The 22,394-nt window shown below is 46.0% G+C and overlaps 1 pseudogene; it reads left to right on the top strand.

Moving 5' to 3' along the window:
• The window catches only part of LOC147092655 (leucine-rich repeat flightless-interacting protein 2-like), a 79,331-nt pseudogene that overhangs the window by 32,499 nt on the left and 24,438 nt on the right, over window positions 1-22,394 (top strand).

Below are 22,394 nucleotides of genomic sequence, written 5' to 3'. Positions count from 1 at the left end.
TTCATTCCCTGGCTCATAAGCATCCCGAGAGCACTGGGACTGGAAATTACACCCATCTATGTGACCCCGCCGTGGCCCCGGCAGAACAGTTGCCGGTTTCCCTAAAGAAATAGCCAACGGAGGCAGACGGCCCATTTACCGCCTGATATTGGGATACCGCCTCGGGTTGGGGCAGAACATGAAATTTGGTGCTGGAATGGGAATTGCAGGCTTTAGTTTGTGAAATTATCTGAACCACAGCAGTGACTGACGATGCTGGTTCCTCATACACTGAGCCCTCACATTCACACACTCTTCAGCTTATTCTTACTGTGTATAATAAAACAACGGACTACGCGGCTTCATGGTCCTGAGGGCAGGAGGCCCGTGTGGGGCATGGTCTAAACCCAGTGGGAGGAGGTTGACCTCGGCAGTGAGTGTCACTCCAGCAATCCTTGCTTGGCTACTGCAAGGCGGAAAAAGTTCAGTGAACTCTCCGGCACAGCCAAGTTAAAATGAGTCAGTTCCCCATGTAACAGTGCACTATAATAACCATAGAGTCATAGATTCATAATGGCACAGAAGGAGGCCATTCGGCCCATCGAGTATGTGCCGGATCTCAGGAGTGGAATCCAGTCAGTCCCATTCCCCCGCTCTATCCCCGTAGCCTTGCAAGTTTGCTTCCCTCAAGTGCCTATCCAGTCCCCCCTTGAAAGCATTGATTGTCTCCGCTTCCACCACTTCTGTCGGCAGCGAGTTCCAGGTCCTCACCACTCGCTGCATAAAATAGCTTTCCCTAACGTCCCCCCTGTATCTCTTGCCCAAAACCTTAAATCTCTGTCCCCTAATCCATGTACCATCAATTAGTGGGATCAGCCGTCCCAGTCTAGCCTATCTAAACCAGTCATATTGTTGTACACCTCTATCAAATCATCCCTCAACGTCCTTTGCTCTGATAAAAATAAATCCAGCTTCTCCAAACTGTCATTGTAGCTATGATTCCCCCATCCCCGGAACCATTCTGGCAAATCTCCTGCACCATCTCAAGGGCCTTCAAATCCTTCCTAAAATGTGGTGACCAGAACCGGATTAAATACTGCAATCGTGGCCTAACCAGCACTTTATAAAAGTTCAACATAACTTCTCTAATTTTGTATTCAATAGCTCTATTAAGGAAACCCAAGATCCCATATGCTTTGCTATCCACTCTCTTCATATGTCCTGCAACCTTCAGGGACCTGTCCACATTAACTCTCAGTTCCCTCTTTAAAAGTGTGCCGTTAAGTGTATATTGCCTCTCCCTGTTCCTTCCAGCAAAATGCATCAACTAACACTTATCTATATTAAATCCCACCTGCCATTTGTCTCCCCATTCTGCTAGACTTTCTATGTCCTGTTTCAGTCGATTGGAAACACTCTCACTGTTTACCACACCCCCAGTTTGGTGTCATTGGCAAATTTAGAAATTCTACTGTTCATTCCAATATCCAGGTAATTTATATATATCAAAAAAAGCAGTGGCCCCAGCACTGACGCTTGTGGAAAGCCACTGTTTACTATGCTCCAGTCTGAAAAACATCCATTCACCACAACTCGCTGTTTTCTCTCCTTAAACCTTTTGCTTATCCAAGCTGCCAATGACCCACGTATCCCATGAGCCTCAATGTTGTTAACAGCCTTCTACGTGATACTTTGTCAAACGCCTTCACAAAATCCACGTAGACAACATCCATTACATTTCCTTCATCGATCCTCCCAGTTACTTAATCAGAATATTTAATAAGATTAGTCTCACCCCCTGACTCCCCAAGTTGCACTCGTACCGGAGGAGCGCTGTCACCTCTAGTATAAAGGTACTGGCGTGAGTGATACCGGTGTAGCACAGTCACTTCTCATGTAAGTGTATGTGCCGCTAGTACAGGAGGAGAACTCTCACATTTAGTATAAGTGTAGGATACCACCAGTACAGAAGGAAAGTGCTCACATCTAGTCTAAGTGCATTTACCACCAGTACCAGAGGAGCATGGTCAGGTCTAGTGGATGTGTAGGTACCACTAGTAACGGAGGAGAATGCTCATATATAGTGTAAGTGTAGGTGCCATTGGGACAGGAGGAGAATGCTCACACCTAGTGTAAGTGTAGGGTACAACTAGTACCGGAGGAGCACGCACACATCTGGTGGATGTGTAGGTACCAATAGTAAAAAAGGAGCGTGCTCACATCTAGTTTAAGTGTAGGGTCCTACGAGTAATGGAGGAGAACGCTTGCATCTAGTTTATGTGTAGGGTCCCACGAGTAATGGAGGAGAACGCTCACATTTAGTGTAGGCAGGAGGATGGAGTCGGTGACTGGGGAACTGGGTTTGTGGTGGGGGCCAAAGATAATGGCTTCGGTCTTCCCAACATTTAGTTGGAGGAAAGTTCTGCTTATCAAATTCTTGATATCAGATTAGCAGTGTGACAATTTAGAGGCAGTGGAGGTGTCGGGAGATGTGATGTTGAGGTACAGTTGGGTGTCATCAGCGTGCATGTGCCCCAACCGAAATCACGTCAGCAATTTCCACATATACACCACTCATGACAGCTCCATTCTCTGTCGTCAAATTACAGCATGCAGATGACACTTGCATCTGCACACACTCTGAGATCGAACTCCAAACCATCTATAAACTATCACACTGCTTGTCCAACATCCATTACTGGATGAGCAGAAATTTCCTCCAACTAAATATATGGAAGACCGAAGCCAGTCTCTTCGGTCCCCACCACAAATATCATTCCCTAGCACCGGACTCCATCCCTCACTCTGGTAAATGTCTGAGGCTCAACCAGACGGTTTGTAACCCTGGTGTCATATATTTCACTGAGATGAGCTTCTGACCACAAATCTGCACCATCACTAAGCCCGCCTATTTCCACCTCCAGATCATCCCCCGAACAAGCCACTGTCTCAGCTCATCTCCAGCTGAAACCCTCATCCAAGCCCTTCTTACCTCTGGAGTTGTCTATTCCAATGCACTCCTGGCTGTTCTCCCACGATCTACTTTCTGTTAACTTGAGGTCATCAGAAACGCTGCTGCCCATCTCCTAACCCGCAGTAAGCCCCATTCACACATTATCCCTCTGCTCGCTGACCAACATTAACTCCCGGTTAAGATACACCTCGATTTTATAACTCTCATCCTTGTTCACAAATCCCTATATGGCCTAGCCCCTCCCTATCTCTGTAATCCTCTCCAGCCCTACAAATCTCCGAGATGTCTGCGCTTATCCAAACCCGGCCTCTTGAGTCTCGCTGATTTAATCTCTCAAACATTGGCGAACGTGCCTTCTGATGCTAAGGCCCTAAGCGCTGGAATTCCCTCCCTAAATCTCACTGCATCTCTACTTCTCTTTTCTCCTTAAAGATGCTCGTTAAAACCTGCCTCTTTGATCAAGGTTTTGGTCATCTAAACTAACATGTTCCTTTTTGTCAGGGTATCAATTCTTGTTTGATAATGCCCCTGTGAAGTGCATTGGGATGTTTTACCAACTTACGAACCACCAACTTTCCTAATTACTTGCTGTACCTGCATACTAATCTTTTACGATGTTAAAGGCACTATAAAAATTCCAGTTGTTGTTGTTGTTATGTGTAAAGCTACCACGAGTGCTGTTGATTCAGGACAATTGTTGGTGTATGTGTATGGCAACAATAGTAGAGGATGAGCTCGTTAAGCACTGGTGTCAGTGTAGGGGTAACACTCGTACCGGAGGAGCAGGTACATTTCTAGTGTATGTGTAGTGTACCACAGGTACTGAAGGAGCACGGTCACTACTAGTGTAAATGTAGGAGTACCACTGGTAAAGGAGGAGCCCGGTAACCTCTAGTGTTAAGTGTAGTGGTGCCACCAGTACAGCAGGAGCACGGTCATCTCTATTGTCATTGTAGGGGTACCACAAGTACAGGAGGAGCCAGGTCACCTCTACTGTAAGTGTAGGGGTACCACTAGTACAGGAGGAGTCTCTTCACCTCGAGTGGAAGTGTAAGGTAACACTAGTGCAAGAGGAGTCTGGTCACCTCTAGTGGAAGTGTAGGGTACCACTAGCACAGGAGGGGCATGGTCACAGCTAGTGTAAGTGTAAGGGCACCAATTTTACTGGAGGTGCACGGTCACCTCTAGTGTTAGTGTAGGGGCACAACTAGTACCTGAGGAGTCTTGTCACCTCTATTGTAAGTGTAGGGGTACCAGTATTACAGGAGGTGCCCGGTTAACAATAGGGTAAGTGTAGAGGAAACACTAGTATAGAAGCAGCACGGTCACCTCTAGTGTTAGTGCAGGCATACCACTAGAACAGGAGGAGACAAGTCAGCTCCAGTGTAATTATAGGGGCAGCACTAATACAGGAGGAGCCCGGTCACCCCTAGTGTTAGTGTTGGGGCACCACTAGTACAGGAGGAGCCCGGTCACCTCTAATGTGAGTGTAGTGGTACCACTAGTACCAGAGGAGCCCGGTCACGTCTAGAGTAAGTGTACGGGTACCATTAGTACAGGAGGAGCACGGTCACCTCTATTGTAAGTGTAAGGGCACCACAAGAACAGTAGGAGCCCGGTTATCGCTAGTGGATGTGTAGGGAACCACTAGTGCAGGAGGAGCCTGGTCACCGCAAGTGTTAGTGTAGGGGTACCGCTGGTGTTAGTGTAGGGGTACCACTAGTACAGGAGGAGCATGGTCAACACTGGTGTAAGTCTAGCGGTACTACTATTACATGAGGAGCCAGGTCACCTCCAGTGTAAGTGTTGGGGTTCCACTAGTACAAGAGGAGCACGGTCAACACACGTGTTAGTGTAGGGGCACCACAATTCAGGAGGAGAACGGTCACATCAATTACAAGTGTTGGAGTACCACTAGTACAGGAGGAGCCCGGTCACCTCTAGTGTTAGAGTAGCAGTGCCACTATTACATGAGGAGCACGGTCAACACTTGTGTAAGTCTAGTGGTACCACTAGTACATGAGGAGCCCTGTCACCTCTAGTGTAAGTGTAAGGTACAACTAGTACAGGAGGAGCACGGTCACCTCTAGTGTAAGTGTTGGATAACACTAGTACCAGAGGAGCCTGGTCACCTCTCATGTAATTGTAGGGGCATCACTAGTACAGTAGGAGCCCGGTCACCGTTGGTGTAAGTGTAGGGGTACTACTAGTACAAGTGGAGCACGGCCAATAATAGTGTTAGTGTAGGGGTACAACTAGTACAGGATGAGCACGGGCACCTCTAGTGTCAGTGTTGGGGTACCACTAGTACAGGAGGAGCCTGATCACCTCTAGTTTAAGTGTAGGAGTACCACTAGTACAGGAGGAGCCCGGTCAACTCTAGTATAAGTGTAGGGAACCACTCATACAGGAGGAGCCCGGTCACATCTAGTGAAGGTGTATGGAGCCACTGGTACATGAGGAGCCCGTTCACCTCTAGAAAAGTGTAGGGGCAACATTTATACAGGAAGAGCCTGATCACCTCCAGTGTAATTGTAGGGGCATCACTACTACAGTAGGAGCCCGGTTTGCTCTAGTGTATGTGTAGAGAACCACTAGTACAGGAGGAGCCCGGTCACCTCTAGTGTTAGAGTAGCGGTACCACTATTACATGAGGGCATGGTCAACACTAGTGTAAGACTAGCAGTACCACTATTACATGCGGTGTCCTGTCACCTCAAGTTTAAGTGTAGGGTACAAATTGCACAGTAGGAGCACGGTCACCTCTAGTGTAAGTGTTGGATAACACTAGTACCAGAGGAGCCTGGTCACCTCTAATGTATGAGTAGGGGTCCCACTAGTACAGGAGGAGCCCGGTCACCTCTAGTGTAATTGTAGGGGTCTCACTAGTACATTAGGAGCCCGGTTAGCTCTAGTGTATGTGTAGAGCAGCATTAGTACAGGAGGAGCCTGGTCACCGTTAGTGTAAGTGTAGATTATCACAAGTACAGGAGGAGCACGGTCACTCTATAGTAAGTATAGGGTATCACTAGTACCAGATGAGCCCGGTCACCCCTAGTGTTACTGTAGGGGTACTACTAGTACAAGAGGAGAACGGTCAACACTAGTGTTAGTGTAGGGTACCACTAGTACAAGATGAGCCCGGTCACCTCTAGTGTTAGTGCAGGGGTACTACTAGTACAAGAGGAGAACGGTCAACACTAGTGTTAGTGTAGGGGTACCACTAGTACAGGATGAGCCCGGTCACCTCTAGTGTTAGTGCAGGGGTACTACTAGTACAAGAGGAGAACGGTCACCTCTAGTGTTAGTGTAGGGGTACAACAAGTACAGGAGGAGCCCGGTCACCTCTAGTGTAAGTGTAGGGGTACCACAAGTACAGGATGAGCCCGGGCACCTCTAGTGTCAGTGTAGGGGTACCACTAGTATAGGAGGAGTCCGGTCACCTCTAGTGTAAGTGTAGAGGCAGCACAAGTACAGGATGAGCCCGGGCACCTCTAGTGTCAGTTTAGGGGTACCACAAGTACAGGATGAGCCCGGGCACCTCTAGTGTCAGTTTAGGGGTACCACAAGTACAGGATGAGCCCGGGCACCTCTAGTGTCAGTGTAGGGGAACCACTAGTACAGGAGGAGCCCGGGCACCTCTAGTGAAAGTGTAGGGAACACTAGTACAGGAGGAGCCCGTTCACCTCTAGAAAGTTATAGGGGCACCATTAATACAGGAGCAGCCCGGTCACCTCTAGTATACGTGTAGAGTCACCACTAGTGCCATATGAGCCCAGTCGCATCTAGTGTTAGTGTAGGGTTACCACTCGTGTAGGAGGAGCCTTTTCACGTCTAGTGAAATTTTACTGCTATGACTATTAGCGGAGCAGCATGCACCAATCTAGTATAAATGTAGAGTTACCCTATGTGTAAGTGTAGGGGTACCACCAGTACCAGATGAGAACTGTCACCTCTCGTGTAATAGTAGGGATACCACTAGAACAGGAGGAGCATGGTCACCTCTAATGTAATTGTAGGGCTACCACCAGTACTGGAGGAGCCCGGTCAATTCTAGTGTATGGGTAGGAGTACCATTAGTACTGGAGGACAACGTTCACCACTGGTGCAATTTTAGTGATAAAACTATTACCAGAGGAGCTTGCACAAACCTAGTGTCAGTGTAGGGGTAACAGCGGAACAGGAGGAGCATGGTCACATCCAGTGTAAGTGGAGGGGTAACACTGGGACAGGAGGGGCACGGTCACATCTAGTGTAAGTGGAGGGGTAACACTGGGACTGGAGGAACATGGCCACATCTAGTGTAAGTGTAGAGGTAACACTGGGGCAGGACGGCCACAGCCACATTTAGTGTAAGTGTAGAGTTAACACTGGGACAGGAGGAACACGGCCACATCTAGTGTCAGTGTTGGGGTAACACTGGGACAGGAAAGGCACGGTCATATCTAGTGTCAGTGTAGGTGTAGCACTGGGACAGGAGGGGCACTGTCACTTCTAGTGTAAGTGTAGAGTTACCACTGCACAGGAGGAGCACAAGCACATCTAATGTATGAGGGGGCATTCCACTAGCACCGGAGGAGCACTGTTAATAGTAGTGTTAGTGTAGTGCTACCACTATTACCATAGCAGCACGTTCAACTCCAGCGTAGGCATGGTACGAGTGCCTGAGGAACATGGACACATCTAGCGTAAGTATACGGTGCCAGTATTACAGGAGGAGAACTGTCCCTCTAATATAAATCTAGTGTACCACTAGTACAGGAGGAGCACTGACACCTCTTTTCCTGCCAGACTGAGTTCATAACTGTATTACAGGATCTGTTGTACCATCTGTTCTGGAGGAGTTGGTGCATTAGGAATCAATCAATGGCAGGGTCATGACGTTTATTGCCTGGGGAGCTGCATTCACCAGGCCTGTGGGAATAGGGTCAGCACCAGCACTTGGAGATTGCACTTCATACTCGTAAACAAAGTTTTAATTCTGCCTTTTTAAAACTATCTAACAACAATTTCACAGATTTCTCTTAATCTGATGTATCATTTAAAAAACTTACCTCAGTCTATTTGTTAAACAACTATAACTAATGCGAATTATGATTTAACCTGATTGACTCGCTGGAAGATTGAAATGTGGATAAATGTAGGTTCCATTCCATTGCCTCAGCCGTGTGCCAGTCAGAGACTTTCAGCTCCTAAAGAATCCATCCATTCTCACAGAGAATTGGGCAATCAATTATTCTGCTGATCAAAGAGATTTACTACCTGATCCTGGCGGCCGTCGGTGTCCCTAGTGAGCCATTGTAATCTGTTTTTTGTTAATCGGGGTTAACTGTATCCATGTATAAACAGACTGTTTGATAAGGTAACGAGTTTTCTAGATGGCAGCATTACACAGTCAGTAGTGACTGGAACCAATCGTGAAACACGTGTCCTAACTTACCGCATTCCCCTTAATCCAATAAATTTTGTGATGTTATAATGTCCTTTGAAGCTACAACACAAGGATTTTGGTGGATTTCCAAATCATCTTGTCCCCCCGTGCAGAGTGAGCACTGCAGCAGCTCATTAAAATGTGTGGGTGGGTTTCCCGTGTAATTGCTTCAATACTAATCATGTTCTCACACTGCTCCAAGCATCTCCATATATATTTCAATCAGACGCTGGAACATTATTTCTCTCCTCTGTCTTTCTTACAGCGAACTTGGTAACAATGGTGATTCTCAGCCGAGGAAACTGCAGCCTTTCTACGTGTAGCTCTGTCAACAGCAGATCTACTGGTCATGTTCTTCAGTGTAATCTTTTATCATATTTTCAATTATCACATTCCACTTTCATTCCTGTACCACACTCCCATGTGTAAGTTCACTCTAAACGTGGCTGCTGCCAATCTCGATTTGTCTGTTTGGTTCACCGTCTCCTTCACACCTGATCGATTTGTGGTTCTCTGCTACCACAAGTTTAAAACAAAATATTGCACCGAGAGAACTGCGGCCGCGGTTATAAGAGCGTTCACGCTCCTGATAGTTTTAAAGGACATCCCCATTTTGTTTGTATTTGAACCTGAACAAATCATTAACAAGGTGCAGTGGGACTGCCGGAACAGTAACGTTTGCTTCCTCTCCTCTAGGTGTTGCCCACCTCTGGTTTCACAGCGCCTGGTTAGTTTGCCTTCCTTTTACCTTAATTGCCTTGTTAAATTATTTGACAGTCAGACGCATTTCAGTGGCCATCAGAGCCTGCAGGGGACTCCGGGGCCAAAGGATTGAGAATCAGAGCGATGCTGAGATGGAGAACCGAAGGAAATCCATCATTTTACTGTTCACTATATTGGGCAGTTTTATGTTGCTGTGGCACACAGCTGCCGTGAGTTTTTAACTCCCAGACTGACAAACATCAGCAATTACCGAGGTGACCGCACAGACCCTGGATATATCGCCACTGAAACTGGAACAATGTTGAAGTTTTAGAGTAGCTTTCAAAACCCGTGCATTTATGTAGCAACCCAGAGCAAATTCAGAGAAGGGCTGAAGAAGGTGGTAAAATCCCCCTGGACATTGATTCTGAGATTTGTTAGAAATTCAGCATAAAAATGATCACGTCAAATGAAAGCTTCTTCAACTCCGTTACCACCATGGAGTGTCCGTCTTTCCGGTAATGTGAAAAATGGGAGACTCCTTGTGTGAACAATTCTTCAGTCTTGTAGCATGCGTTTGATGCCCGCTTTACGTCAGTTTTCTTCTTTTGCTGAGTAAACATACAACCAGAAATTCGGGTCTCCACGGGTGAGTATGCACGGGGTACTCACCCGTAGGCCCAATGGAATTGCCCGTGTCTGCATGCACTGTGCATGAGCGGGAAACCGGTACTTCTGTTCCGCTGATTGAAGGGGTTCAGAAGTCGAATGCGCGCAGGGGAGGATGCGCGTGCGCATCGAGCTTCGTTTTTTTTTGCAGGTTTTCCCGGGATCATAAGCCTGCAGGATTTAGAAATGTAAAAAGCAGGCATAAGGCCTGCTTTTTACAAGGTAAGTGGTCAATTAATTAAAATTAAAACTTTTTTCCACAGCTTTTTAATACTTTAAAGCAAGGTAAGTTTATTTTTAGCCCCGTTAGAATATAAAATTATTTTTTTCAAAAATTTAAATTATTGTTTAAAATAGTTATTTAATGTAATTTATAGTTAATTTAAAAAGGGTGATTTAAAAAAAAGTATTTGTAGGTTTACTGCTATTTTGGGGCCGTAGTATTTATAAGTCTTGACAGGTCTTCCTGTCAGACTTATGGAAGAGCTTTTCCCTCCTCCGATTGGCTACCCATGGCCCACGTGATCCCAGGTGATGCATCGCACTAACTGCGCCCCTGGGATACGCAAGCACAGCGCACTGGCAGGTGGAGGAGGCCCCGGATCGAAATTCCACGGGGCCCTACTGCTCAACTGCCGGCGCGCTATGTAAGTGCAGGTCAGGGGCTTGCACCCGTGGGGAGCCACCGACCCGAATTTCTGGGCCATAACCTATTGCTGCAAATTTAGCACATGTCACGTTTTGGGATCAAAGAGGACAATGACCAGGCTCAGCAGCGAAGTCGGACATGTGAGCATCAGAGGAATCCACCTTCCACTGCAGCTACAGCCATCAGGCGCAGTACTTTAAAATCATCAATAAAGTTTCATTCGGTGCCGAAAAAATGAAGGGTCTTGCGATCACCGATATTCGTAACTTGCCTGGATGTTATGGTGAATATTGCAGGCGTCGGTCTCACGATCAAACTCCATTCCTCATTGACAAATAGAGCGGGCTCTTGTCCCGTGATCAGTGTTCAAATGGAGGAGACAGTCGGAACTCGGCTCATCGATGTGAACTTTCACCTCTTTTGCCCCAGACACTGACTTAAAACGATTTTGCACCAAATGGTGTCTCTCACTCAGCAGAAAGATGGAGTCTGCTCTTGTTTTGTGCTGTCGATATAAGTGTCTCCAGTAATATTATTGGTATTCTGTCTCAATCAGTCTCCCAAACAAAATGATAAAGGAATGAAAAAATGCATGGTTATTCATAAAGTTATTAACTATTGCATGAGATGCCAGTTATCTGTAAAACGCTGCCAGAAATTCAGATAAAATGAAACCGATATTAAGTATTCTGTGATTTTGCTAAACATTTGCAGAAGGTCAGAAATCATCTTTGTTCATTGTCACTTTATTATGCAGTTGCACATTGTTCCAAATAATAATTGTGAAATACCAGCAACTTTGAATCAGTTACATATTGTTCATCGGTGACCTCACCTGATTGTGGGAGAAATGCCAAGGAATGGGAGCAGGCTCTCAATGGGAAGGATCTGAAGGGTGTGGATGGACAGCTAACAACAGGGATCCAAATATTCAATTCAGAGGAAGTGTGTTTGGAGGTTGTAATGTTCGCAAGAATTTCGGAAAATTTCTACAGCCCCGAAGATTATCATTTTTGATTAAAGAAAACCTGGGTGGAATATACCTTAAAATCCAATGTATCAGGCCTCATGGCAGAAGACAAAGACAGCCTCTCCCATCAAAGGCTGACAAAAGGATTTGAAAACACCAGCCTGTGTGAATGCATGATGTACTTGAAACTGTCAATCAACTGCAGTTTAGGAAGTTTCTCCCACACGACAAAGGGTGTTTGTTTACAGAACTCTCTACAATGTTGATTCAAAGGCTTAAGTACTTAAAGCTGTCAATCAGTTGCGGTTGTGCGGTGACTGCAGGATAATGCTTTGTTTACAAACCACTTGAGTGCTATTGACTGAAGAGTTCAGGATGCCTGAGGCATTTTGTATTAAGCACAAACCAGTTAAAATGAATGGGTAATACATTCAAACCCATTACAGTCAATGGGGACAGATCGATCCTTTTTGTATAGCCCAGATACATCCAGATTTGTGTGCGAAGACAATGGCTCACAATGGGGTATAAAGATAGCCTCTCGGGAAGCCATTCTCTCTCTCTCTCTGCTGCCTCGCCTCCGTGCCCTGCCTACAATAAGAACAGCTTAACAGCCCGCCCAAAGAAGTGGAATACTAGCAGTTACCTTTGAATTATTGGGGTATCTCTACTTCAGGGCAGCGAAGAATCCAAGACAGACCGCAGGGGCACGGAGCAGGCATTCACTGGTGAGCATACAACTTTCTGGCCCATTACAAGGCAACCTAGATAGGTATCAGGGGTGGGAATTAAAGGGGAATTTTGTTAATTGTAATTTTAGTCAATTTTCCCTTGATGTGTCTGGTTCGCCTCCTGTATTAAATAAAAGTTTGCTGTGTTAAGCAAAGGTGTGCGGTATTAAGCAAAGGTGTGCTGTATTAAGCTAAAGGTGTGCTGTATTAAGCAAGGTGTGCTGTATTCCTTATTTTCAATTTATATCTTTTTACTTCAATAAATACTGGTCTTCTTTGCACCCAACCACGAGTCTCGTTTTGTCTACATTGCTACTGAAATAAGTCCAGCGGTCAGAACCAGAAGACGGGAGTGATTCGAAACCTCAGATACTTCTGACTGGCCAGAGACAATAACCCCAGTACAACCCCCCTATTTTCTACAACATGGCGACCACGGCAGGATCATCGGCAACAGTATGTGATGTAGCAGACGGTGGTTTGGGTCTGGAGAGAGCAGCAGTTATTGGGTTTCTTTTTATCCCACTGATCTCTTTGTTGTTAGGTTCCCGCAGGCTTAGGGAAGTTTGAGCAGAGAGTTGGGATAAGGAAAGGGAGATTGAAGAATACCAGGCCAAGATAGAGCGCCTGGTGGTCCAGTTTAGTAAGGGCAAAAGTCACACAAGAAACGAATTAGAGTACCTGAAGTGCCTAGTTGCAGAGGCCAAGAGCAATGAGATGAGGGTGTGGGAGGAAAACGCCCGCCTCATACAAGAAGTAAAAGAGCAGGAGGAAAAGGTTAGGGAGGTAAAGGCAGCATATAAGCTGGCCTGCGACCAAGGGTTTCAGGAAGCAGATCATGGCCCCTGTAGGGAAGAGATAGAAAGTTTGAATATGGCTTTAAAGAGGGCAAAGGGGATGATATGTCTTATCAGCCCGAAGGCAGGTCAGTCGGATTTTACCGACAACCCTAATAGAACCATCTCACAGGCAACACCCAGAACAAGGTTGGTCAGGGAATCAGAGGCCCCACGACTGCCAACCACAGCTCCGAGCTTTCAAGAGCTCTGGCAGCACAGGGGGGTGGAGGATGAGGTGGTAGAGGAAGCACAGCAGGCCCCGCTAGATAGGCCAGGACCAGGACCAGTGTAGCCCCTCCAACAAAAGTATGGTCCGCCCGTTGATGAAGATGACCCAGGGGCCATCCAGAATCAGGTTGTGGTGCCGTATGGCACCCACCAGCTCAGGGACATGGTCAGCCAGATCCCCAAGCTCACTAAAAAGGGAGACCCCTCACTGCACTTCAGGGAGATAGGGCAAGCAGCTTGTGTTAATGACTGCGATGACACAGAGCATGCAAAAATGCTGCTGTTTTCCCTGGGAGGTGACCCCCTCCAGGCCCTATCTGGAGAGTGCAAAAGGGGGCAGAAGAATTATGAGGGTCGGAAGAATGAGATATTGGAGACCAAAGGGCTCAATGATGGTAGTCCGTTTGCCCGGGTAGAAAGAACGGTGCAGCTCCCAGGGGAGTCCCCGCAGGCGTTCGCAGACAGGCTGTGGCCAGTCTACCAGAGCACATGCCTGGGAATGACAGGGCGGGCAGCACTAAACCCAGTCCAATTGATTCACTGGCTTCGTTGTCTTATGACAAACAGCCTACCCCAGATCCAAGCCCAAGTCCCGGCTTGGTTTGACCCCCGAAACCGCCAGACCACCAAAGAAGCGGTGATCCGCTGGCTCACAGTAGCCTTTAGAGACCTGAGGTGTATCGAGGCGCCCCAACCCAAGGGAAAAGTCCATGAGGTTAAACCTGGGAGCCAGAGCAAGAAAGAGTGGCACCAGGTGGGGAACCGTCCCTCCCAGGCTAGGTTAAATTGTTATGGGTGCGGGAAAGACAGCCACTGGAGAAAAGACTGTAAGAGTCCCTGGAAGGATAACAAGGGAAAGGATCCCACAGCCCCAGCCCAAAAGGCGGGGCCAGATATCCCTCCCGCTGCGATCGAGTCATTTTTACAGTCCCTACCATCTCTTCTGACTGGCCAGGGGAGTGCAGCAGCCACCACCGGTGCTTTGACCCCGTCTGCCCCATCCCACTCCCAGCAATGACTAGAGCCAGCGCAGCATGTCGACCTGTGTCCCCGCAAAAATGCTGAGGGGAGCAGGCCCTATGTTGAGATAGGGGTGAAGACGGGGCAGGGGAGATATTTGGTGGACACTGGAGCATCCAGCATGGTGGTCCACGAGGAAGACCTGACCAATTCACCCCAGTCTAACAAGGTCCCATTTGGCCTAATGGGACCCACAAGGAAACAGGCAGCTGGGAGTGAACCTGAGGTCAGAAATCCTCAGCCCACAGCGGGTACAAGCTCACAGGCTGCACAGGCAGGCGCTGTGGCTTGTGTTAGGGGAGGAGCCATTCATGACTAGTGTAAGTTGTTTAAGCAGGGGGACAGTGAAGGAGTGTTCTTGGACCCCTGCAGAGCAGGCCCAGTAGCAACAACCCGGGACAAGGGAGGCACACAGGGGATAGTTTTGGCCCCGGACCAAAAGCAGCTCCAATCCCAAGATTCCGCCTTTAAGGCTGCCCTGGTAAGGGAAAAGGATTTAGAACAGGGTTACTGGCAGGCTGCCAGTTATATTAAACAATGCAGGTTGTTTAAGCTCGGGGCAGGGAAACGGGCAGCTGGGATTGAACCTGAGAATAGAAATCCTCAGCCTGCAGCGTGTACACTCACACAGACTGCACACGCAGGTGCAGTCGCATGTGTTAGAGGAGAAGTTCCCCAGCACTTGGCCTGAGCGATTCCCCCTCTCTTATGGGACTCTGGGGAGGAGCCTGAATGAAGGTTTTAGACCTGAAGGGGAAGACTCTCAGCCACCTGCAGCCGCTGGCATGGGATTGCCTGTCCCCAGCCCAGGTTTGGGAAGGGAGGGACCCGAGGGAGAAGGTCCCCAGTGAGCAAGAAGTGTGACCCGAGCTAAGGGTCCACTCGCCAGGGTAGCCCCACCAGCGACAATCCCTAGAAGGTCTGTTCGGGTACCCCGGCCAAGAAAGTATGGTCACCAGCTTTCCAGTGGAATAGGGTGGCCTCCCGAGTCAGGGAGAAGCGAAAAGACAGAAGTCCCTAACCAGCAGCCATAAGCTGCGAGGGGCAAGAAGTTGCAATCAGTCCAGCCGCGCCACAGGGAGCAGCCTGTGGCAGCCCAAACAGGGATTAGGCTGGCCGCCTGGAGATGGGCAGCGCTTGTATATAGCTTTGTTCAAGTAATGTGCACAAAGGATTAATTTAGAATGTGTTAATTTTAATTCTATATTGCAATTCGGTAGTGTTAATTATTAGAGTATAAGTTTTAAGCATGGTACCGTTCCAAAGTGTTGCCTATGTGAGTCAAGGTCGCCGGAGCCGATCACACTCCCCCGAGCCAGGGGACCTGGCTAGATGTGTTTTTTAAGTCTTTTTCAGAGTTCTGGAATGTACAGAGGACCATTGTGTCTTTGGATGCTCGGGGAAGGGAGCACCCCAGCCCACGAAGGGAGGGGTCTGGAGGAGGCAGATGCCCACAGCAATTAAACTGTTATTGGAAATCCGGATTAAGATTAAGTGTTTACAAAAAGCTTGTTAATTATTTTATATTTTGTATTATGTACTGGTCCCAACTCCAAAGGAAATAATGCGTGAATGTAGTTCCTAACTGTGAGATTGTACTATTTGTTTGGAGTCAATTGAAAATTTGCATATGCCTGTGAATTGTTGTGTTTGCAGATTGTGGAAATTTGAAATACATTTATGGCTGTAGAATGGTGCCATTTATTAAAGTGTCAGGCAATTGCATTATAAAAAAAAAAGGAAAAGGAAGCTCGTTTTCTTCCGATTGTATTTTTAACAGATATGTTTTGGCTTGGTGTTATTCCCATTAAAGATGTTGTATCGTGTTAAAACTATTTCACAAGTGGTGCAGGGGCATTGGCCCCCTCCATGCTTGAATTATTGTAAGTACTCAGTGGTGCAGGTGCATTGGTAACCCTCCATGTTTGAATTATTGTAACTAATCATGTTTTCTGTCGATAGATGCCTACCGTGTACTGCGATTCTATCTGGGTAAGGGAGATGGAGGTGTCGGGGGATCAAAGATATATATGGATAAGTACAAGGGAAGGTTGTTTGTGGGGCGTCAGAAATTATTGCTCAACTTTAAACAGGATACTACAAGCAAGTTTTAGTATCCGATGGGGGACTGTAAGGTTCGCAAGAATTTGGGAAAATTTCTACAGATTATCATTTTTGAATAAAGAAAACCTGGGTGGAATATACCTTAAAAACCCAGGGTATCAAAATGGCTGTCAGGCCTCATGGCAGAAGACAAAGACAGCCTCTCCCATCGCAGGCTGACAAAAGGATTTGAAAACACCAGCCTGTGTGAATGCATGAAGTACTTGAAATTGTCAATCAACTGCAGTTTAGGAAGTTTCACTGACAGGACAAAGGATGTTTGTTTACAGAACTCTCTACAATGTTGATTCAAAGGCTTAAGTACTTAAAGCTGTCAATCAGCTGCGGTTGTGCGGTGACCGCAGGACAATGCTTTGTTTACAAACCACTTGAGTGCTATTGTCTGAACAGTTAAGGATGCCTGAGACATTTTGTATTAGGCTATTAAGCACAAACCAGTTAAAATGAATGGGTAATACATTCAAACCCATTACAGTCAATGGGGACAGATCGATCCCTTTTGTATAGCCCAGATACATCTAGATTTGGGCGCGAAGACAATGGCTCCCAATGGGGTATAAAGATAGCCTCTCGGGAAGCCATTCTCTCTCTCTCTCTGCTGGCTCGCCTCCGTGCCCTGCCTACAAGAAGAACAGCTCAACAGACTGCCCAAAGAAGTGGAATGCCAGCAGTTACCTTTGAATTACTGGGGTATCTCTACTTTGGGGTGGAAAAGAGTCCAAGACAGACCGCAGCGGCACGGAGCAGGCGTTCACTGGTGAGCATAAAACTTTCTGGCCCATTACAAGGCAACCTAGATAGGTATTAGGGGTGGGAATTAAAGGGGAATTTTGTTAATTGTAATTTTAGTCAATTTTCCGTCGATGTGTCCGGTTCTCCTCCTGTATTAAGTAAAAGTGTGCTGTGTTAAGCAAAGGTGTGCTGTATTAAGCAAAGGTGTGCTGTATTAAGCAAAAGTGTGCTCTATTAAGCAAAAGTGTGCTGTATTAAGCAAAGGTGTGCTGTATTAAGCAAAGGTGTGCTGTATTAAGCAAAAGTGTCCTGTATTAAGCAAAGGTGTGCTGCATTCATTATTTTCAATTTATATCTTTTTATTTCAATAAATACTGGTCTTCTTTGCACCCAACCATGAGTCTTGTTTTGTCTACATCGCTACTGAAATAGGTCCGGCAGTCAGAAGCAGAAAAAGGGAGCGATTCGAAACTGCATGGGGCTCTGGAGCAGCTCAGATACTTCTGACTGGCCAGAGTCAATAACCCCAGGACTAACCCCCCCTATATTCTACATGGTGGATAAATCCATGAAAAATTCAACACTAATTTGTGTTTTGTAGGCAAGGACACAGATCACGAGAATAAACAAGTGATGATGAATCTTTTCAAAGTGCTGGTGACGCCACCGTTAGAACACCAGGTACAGCTTCAGACCCTCATTGTGTAAAGGCCATTAAATCCACTGAGAGCGGGCAGTGTAGATACACCAGGATGGTGCCATGGATCAGAACTCTCCCCAATGATGAGGGTCAAGATATTGGGTCTACTTACATGGAGCAGCGCAAGCTAAGATGATATTTAATAAATATTTTTTAAATATATGAACTGTTTCGGCCGAGTGAAGAGGAGAGATTATTCCATCTAGCTAGTGCTTCAGTGATATAGGATGATCGACTTAACATGATGACTAAGGGAATGAGCCGAAAGGTTAGCAGACACCTCTTTGTGCATAGGGTCGCTGGAGCATGGAATTTTTTTTCCTGAGGGAATAGTTAAGGGAAAGTTAGATTAATATTGAAGCAGAGAAATTAATTTTCTGTGGAGAGGGGACAGTGCAGATTGATTTTGATTGTTTCACCAAAGAACCCAGTACAGATAGAATGGGTCACATGACCTACTCCCACCCAGTAGGTCTCTATGTTTTAATACTGTTTCCTATGTTGGTATCATTTTCATTTTTATTTGCTTCGAATATACCCTCATCCCGGTGAGATTCTATTAAGCAAAACATTGAAAATAAAATGGTACCAAAGAATATCCCGGAGGTTCAAAAGTCTCCCGTCCCTTACAGGTTCCCATTTGTCGATAACCTTCTTTCATTTTGTAATTTGCTCTCTCTGCAGTGCCATATCTCCCACACTATCCCATAATTCCTCACCATTTGAAGATGTGGAACCTTGTCCGCTGCTTCTTTAAAATCCGACTGGGTCATTCCAACAGCATTTACCCTGCCCTACAGGCCAGTGATGAGTTTCAGAAACTGCAGCAGGTATGTTAAAGATTATACTTCGTCCCTCAAACCAATATAATTCTCTTTTACATTGCTCCTCTCCAAGGTGCTCACCCACTAGAGATTATTTTAAACACTGGGATTATTTCAGCCGCTCTCGGATCCTCAGGAATCTTCTCTAATTGAGGAAACTTGCAGCAGTGTAAGTAAACCGTCAGTCCTATCAGTCCCCATTCGTTTATCTCGCGGTATCTGTCTCCCTGGATTCCAGATTCCTATGTTATGTGGTTGAATACTGTAACTATATTTAGAAACCGCTGTTGCAAGCTCTCCTTCAATGATTCCTTTGTGTTCTACACCGATTATTTACCAAACGGTTGTTGCTCGTCCTTACTAACTACCTGCTAGATTCAATGGCTAATTAAAAAGCTTTTTTTAATCCTTAATACTGCTCCCAACATAATGACTTGGACCCACGGTGCCTCCTATTATCTTTTAAATTGATGAATACATGTTAATTCCACATCCACTAGCTCCTTCCTAACTACTTTCCACTTGTCTACTCCAGCGCTGGGATGTCCTAGAACTGCCCCACGCCCGGAGCCTCACTCACACAGCGGGCAGATTATCGGAAAATTATGGAAGCGCTTCCTCAGCATTCATTCCATTCAAATTAATGGGCGGGCCACGCGAGGCACCTAGAATCATAGAATCAGAAAGCACATAAGGAGGCCATGCGGCCTGGCTTGTCTCACCCGGCTCTTTGAAATAGGAATCCTGTTTGTTCAACTCCCCTGTTCTTTCCCCACTGCCCCGAAAACTTTGCCTTTTCACTTATATGTCCAGTTCCCTTTTGAAAGATACTATTTTTATAAGGGTTTCAGCAGTGGCTCTGTGGTAGCAATCTCGCCCATGAATCAGATGGTAGTGGGTTAATACCCCGCTCCAGAGACCTGAACAAAAATTCTATGCTGACACTTCAGTTCAGTACAGAGTGTGTGATGCATTGTCGGAGGTGCCGTCTTTCGGATGGGATGTTAAGCCAAGCTCTCAGTCAGACACAAAAGATCCCACAGCACTTTTTCAAAGTACAGCATCGGAGGTCTCCACCGTGTCCTGGACAATATTCATCCGTCAACCAACATCACTAAACCAGATTAAGTGGTCATTATCTCATTGATCTTCTGAGACGTTGCTGGGCACAAATTGGCTGTCTCGCTTTCAACATTACAAGTGTCCACACCTTAAAAATACTCAATTCGCTGTAAAGCGCGTTGTGACGTCCTGGGGTCTTGAAAGGTGCTGTTTAAATGCAAGTCTTTCTTTTGTTATTAATGAATCTGATTCCATGGCCCCTTCAGACACTGCACTTCAGATCATAACGGTTCGTTATTTAATAAAATTAAAACTCATGAACTCCTCTCTGGACCAATTGCTAATGACCTACTATTGATGATCCAGAAGTGAAAAAGTGCACACCATCGTCAGCCCTCGCCTGATACCCTGATGTGTAGCTCGACGAGCTGTATGCTCAGTTTTTGATATATCGAATGATTTTTGGTCAGTGCTCCCAACCCCTGGATGCCAATAGACATTTGCATTTACATTCCGTGAACAACACTTATACTTGGAGCTGTTGACTTCAGAGTTTCCACAATTCACCTTCTCTATTCCATCAGTTACTGAACCAGATGTTACAAAGGTTATGCCGACCGGAGGCCCTTGTCCAGTTGATAGAGGTTATATTGTTCCATACGGAAACTACTGAAGAGCATTACACCTAGCTCAGAGAATGTTTGGTTATATTATGGGATAGCGGAATAAAATAAACCCAAAGAATGCTGGGTTAGTACAGCCCACAGTGCAGTGTCTAGGAGTGATTGTAGAACGTGGTGTACATAAGTTCATTGAAGAGAAAATTAAGACCAAAGGTCAAATCCGATTCCCAGATAAAATCGCCCCCTGGGCCAGTGAGAATGGTGAGGCAGAGCAGCTAGCCCAGGAGTTTGAGAGTGCCCCAAAAAGGTGGGATCCGCCACGTAAGCCTTTCAGAACCAGCTAAATAAAGACTAAAGTGAAACATTTCCCTTTATCCCTTGCAAGGGTGCAGGGTGAGGACCCTTGTGTTAAATTAGTCCAGGCCATCATTAAAGATGAGGGTTCACGGCCCAAAGATGATATTAACAAAAAGGACAATTGAAAAGCAGAGAATAAATTGTAATTTAATCACGGAAAATGGGTATCTCACAGTCACTCCGTAATGAGCTCATCCATTGGGCCCACAACTCTTTTGGGTAACACATGGTGACAGCTGGTTCAAAGGCTACGGCAGCGGATGTGGTGGCCTTGTATGGATCAGACGATGAATGCCATTATTGACTGCTTTGTGTGTTTCCTAATTTCACTATTGAGAAGCCTGGCTCTCGTTTTTAGATTATGCTCCCTAGTCCTAGAATCCCCAACCAGGGTAAAAAGTATCTCTCTATCTACCTTATCTGTCCGCATTCATATCTTGAAAACGTCTATCAAATCACCCCTGAACCTCCTAAATTCTAGGCAATGCAATCCTAATTTAGTAATTTTTCATCATAATTGAAACCTTGGAGTCCAGGTATCATTTTGATAAACCTACGCTGCACTCCCTCCAAGGTAAACATATCCTTCCTAAGGTGTGGTGCCCAGAAATGCTCACAGTACTCCTGGTATGGTCTAAACAGGGCTTCGTATAGCTGCAGCAGAACTTCTACCCCTTGTATTCTTGTCCTCTGTATATAAAGGCCAGTGTGCCATTGGGATTTTTGATTTTTTTCTTTTACATGTGCATGATATTTGAATGATCTATATGAATGTAATGATGCGGGGCAGCCAGTGAAGGTCCTTTAATGATGTTGGCTATACAGAAGGCCGGATGGATCAATTGGTAGAGTATCAGACTATTAATCTGACGGTCCAGGGTTCAAGTCCCTGTTCTCAAGTCCTCCTCACCAACATTCATGCAGTAACATAAAATTCAGATCATTTAACAATGGCAATATGAGTAGACCAGTTAGCCCTGCAGTCCTGTTCTGCCATTCAATGAGATCTGTGTCCAAACACCCTTTGCTCCAGATCCTGTAAAACTTTTGGTTAACAAAAATCTATCAATCTCAGTTTTAAAATAACAGTTGACCCAGCACCAACTGCTGTTTGCAGAAGTAAGTCATACATTTCAATCATGCATTGCACGTAGAAGTCTCCTAACTATGCTTCACTCTTTAATCTTTCTACTGCCTTCCTAAGGTATCTGAGCGGTAAAGCTTCGGTTTTGTAAACCAAACGAACGCAGTTACGCTCCCCCATCCGTATTTTAGCTAGTTTTGAATATTTCAGGAGATGCTTTTCGAATAACTCGTCCCTTGTCCAGCCGCTCGATTTTGACATGAAATAGAAAGGTAGCAGAAGGTTAACAGACAAGTGGCATGATGGAATTTAATACAGAGAAATGTGAGATAATGCATTTTGGAAGAAGGAACAGGGAGAGGCAATATACACTTAATGTCACAGTTTTAAAGAGGGACCTGGGATTTAATGTACATATGTCCCTGAAGGTGGCAGGATAATTATTGAGAGAGTGGTAAACAATGCATATGGGATCTTTGGCATCATATATAGAATATTGTGTGCACAAGTAGAGAAGTTATGCTTTTATTTAATTCGCTTATGGGATCTGGGAGTCGCTGGCAAGTCCACCATTCATTGTCCATCCCTAGTTGCCCTTGAGAAGGTGGTGGTGAGCCGTCTTCTTGAACCGCTGTAGTCTATGTGGTGAAGGTACTCCCACAGTGCTGTTAGGTAGGGAGTTCCAAGACTTTGACC

This window comes from Somniosus microcephalus, unplaced genomic scaffold (assembly GCF_052327205.1).
Source record: "Somniosus microcephalus isolate GS21.2 unplaced genomic scaffold, FLI_Smic_1.0 unresolved_chr2, whole genome shotgun sequence".
NCBI lineage: Eukaryota > Metazoa > Chordata > Chondrichthyes > Squaliformes > Somniosidae > Somniosus > Somniosus microcephalus.
The sequence above is the reverse complement of the archived record's forward strand: the minus strand, read 5'-3'. Positions and strand labels throughout refer to the sequence as shown.